General features: G+C 56.4%; 1 protein-coding gene across 3 annotated transcripts in view; it reads right to left on the bottom strand.

The window, feature by feature from the left end:
- Positions 1 to 2,687, bottom strand: part of Sardh (sarcosine dehydrogenase) — a 57,076-nt gene extending 54,389 nt beyond the window's left edge. The window contains exons 1-2 of one of the 3 annotated variants that reach the window (XM_013346054.2): positions 2,635 to 2,687; positions 2,002 to 2,284 (exon numbers count right to left, since the gene is read on the bottom strand). The gene's annotated coding sequence lies outside the window, so the exon portion shown is untranslated. Of the gene's footprint in view, positions 1 to 2,001; positions 2,601 to 2,634 lie in introns of those variants that run through there. The other 2 variants (XM_005346216.2, XM_013346053.2) reach the window with 2 other exon arrangements.
- Positions 2,688 to 3,002: the final 315 nt, after the last annotated feature.

The following is a 3,002-nucleotide window of genomic DNA, read 5'->3' as shown; positions in this document are numbered from 1 at the left end:
CACTCACCCATTCACTCACTCACCCACTCACACACTCACCCATTCACCCACTCACTCATTCACTCACCCATTCACCCACTCACTCATTCACTCACTCACCCATTCACTCACTCACTCATCCACTCACCCATTCACTCACTCACCCATTCACTCGCTCACCCACTCACTCACCCACTCACCCATTCACCCATTCACTCACTCACTCACCCACTCACCCATTCACTCACTCACTCACCCACTCACTCACTCACCCATTCACCCACTCACCCATTCACTCACTCACTCACTCACCCAGTCACTCACTCACTCACCCATTCACCCATTCACCCATTCACTCACTCACTCACCCACTCACCCATTCACTCACTCACTCACTCATTCACTCACTCACTCACTCACCCACTCACTCATTCACTCACTCACCCACTCACTCACCCACTCACCCATTCACTCACTCACTCACCCATTCACTCACTCACTCACCCACTCACCCATTCAGCATTGATGTCTCAAGGCTGGATGGATACCCAGCAGGCTCTAGCTGGGCTCAGGGGAGACAGCTCTGGGTAGGGTGTGTCAGAGAAGTGGCAGATAGCCCAAATAAAGCGTAAGGAAGAGCAGTATCCAGAGAGGACAGGCACGTGAGGACTGATATGGAATATTCCTTTACATTGTGTGGGCTAGGCATAAGAAAGTGCCTCAGAGGGGCACTGATGTCCTCACAGGAGCACTAGGCACCCGGACAGCATGATACAGAGGTGAGAACACCCAGGGCCTGGCGAGTCTGAGTTTCCTACAAGTGTTGAGGGCCCTGTCCTGGTCTGAGCTAGAGAAGGGCCCTAGGGCTGCTGGACTAGACTTGGGAAGAAAGACTGCAGGCCCAGAGGAGCCGTGACTGAGTTGATAGGAATGTGTGAGGTCACCTGCACACAGGGAGAGCCAGGCCGAGGTGGGTGGCCATGTGGAGGAGGCAAGGGGCAATAGCCCTAAACAGGACCTGCTGGCAGTAGACTCAGACAGGGCCCTAGTACAATCCCCCAGGACAGTACCCACTCAACCCCACATAAGCTATTGCTCCTTCAATGGCTCCCAGCAGAAGCCAATGGAGGCTGTGGTGTCTAGACACACACTCCCTTCCAGGAATCTGGATTTCAGATGGGGCTCAGACTCTGGCTTAAGAGACCTCACTTCTCTCTGTCCCATCCACAGTTCTTCCAGCTACCCTTAAGGGCTCATCAAGAGACCCTCCTCCAGGACCCCCCATCTCCCTATCCACCAACATGTAGTGATAAAAGTGTACCAGGAATGGTGGTACACAGGGTGTCTCCCAAGGAGTGGATCCCGCCCAGCACAGGGGAGGTAGGATGTCTCCAAGGGGTTTCCTGTGCTCTTTCCTGGGATCAGCAGGAAAACCAAAGGCTTTGGTTATGACCCGGAGTGCTGGGTCCTTAGAACTGTGCCTGTTACCACGAGGCCAGTTAACTTCCCCCATCAGTTGTAGACGACAGCTCACTGCTACGGAACGATCAGAGGCCACCGGCGACTCTTACCTCTAGTTCAGAGAAAGAGACTGAGGCTGCGGCGACAGGCTTCCTAGGGTGGCCAAGGTCACAGGCCTCTGATCAGCCGCACTGAGCAAAGGGCACTGTGATCCAAAAGCCAAATGTTCCCCTGATTCCCCAACACCGCCACCAAAGTCTGGGGACTTGGACCCACTGTGGCCCCATATTCCACCTGTTTGCACTTCTGAGCCCTCACTGGACACAGCAGGAGACAGAGCAGGTGAGAGCCAAGCCGCCCACTCAGCTCCCCACTCCAAGGGTAGGGCCTGGAGTCTATGCTGAGAGGCCTTGGGAGTGGAGAGTGGGTGGACTTGTAGGCAGGAGCTGTCCTTGGCTTACAGTCTCTCAGGTCATTCCCATCCCTACAGAGACAGCTGCCAGTCTCTGTGGCTTCCGTGGATGCGACAAGGCATTCCCCTTAGTGGGAGTCTATACGTACCTTAGTCTTGAATGTCCTTAGTTCTCCAGAAGCTCCGGGGAGGGCCCTAGCAAGAGCAAGTCAGCAGAATATGGTCCCAGTCGAGGCTCTGCAGGACCAGGTAGTGCCTCCTTCTTAAGATACTGCACCAGGCACCACACACCTGCCAGAAGCACCTCCTTCCTCTCCAGACTCTGCCCAGTGCCGATACTGCTGGCCTGGGGATCTGCCACGTGCCCCTTCGCTCCCAGCCAGTCACAGCAGGGTTGGGGGATGGGGCGGCCAGGCCCCCAGACTGCTCCTCCTGCTTCAGAACAGCTGTTTCATGAACCTGCCCTCTGGCCCCTGCAGCTCCCGCCCTCAGCTTCCCAAGGATCAGGGCAGGGGGCACGTGGAATAAGAGCTCAGTCACAGGCCTGAGATCTCAGACACAGGGCCTTCTTTGAAGGCTGCAACAGGGTAGAAGGGTGCATAAGCGGGGAAGGCACTCTGCAGAACCCTCCCATGCGGGAGCCCTCTCCTGTAACCCCAGTTACCCACGGTCTTCCCGTCTACTCCATGGTCCCTTCAGCCAGAGGCAGAGGGAGGTCCCAGCTAGCCTTTTCCAACCCTGCCTGTGAAGGGGCTGCCAGGACACCACCCCTCCCTTCTTACCCAAGCTGCATCTGGGTCTAGCTGAACAGGCCACCCACTCCCTTGCTGCTGGCTCAAAGTCTCCGCCTACAACTGGGGCAGGAGTGAACCTCCCACTACCCCAGCTTCCTGGCCAGCCTAGCTGGGGCAGCTGCCAAGTGGACAGTTCTCCCAGCAAGCCAGCAGAGCAGGGCTATGAAACTTGAACCTAGCTCTCTGGGGTGACCTCCGCCTCTCACGTTTCCTTCTTCATCACTAACCCAGGAGTCTCCATATTGCTGTGGTGGCGCTGGGCATTCTGTCTTCCCATACTTGCCCACCCTGGTTCCCCATCCCTTGAACCAGGCGGCTGTATGGGTAGACCATTCTTCCTTGAAATGAGGCCCCTG

The sequence above is a fragment of the Microtus ochrogaster genome, chromosome 4, assembly GCF_000317375.1.
Source record: "Microtus ochrogaster isolate Prairie Vole_2 chromosome 4, MicOch1.0, whole genome shotgun sequence".
In the NCBI taxonomy this organism is placed as follows: Eukaryota; Metazoa; Chordata; class Mammalia; order Rodentia; family Cricetidae; genus Microtus; species Microtus ochrogaster.
Note: the sequence above shows the minus strand (reverse complement) of the source record. Positions and strands in the feature narration are given on the sequence as shown.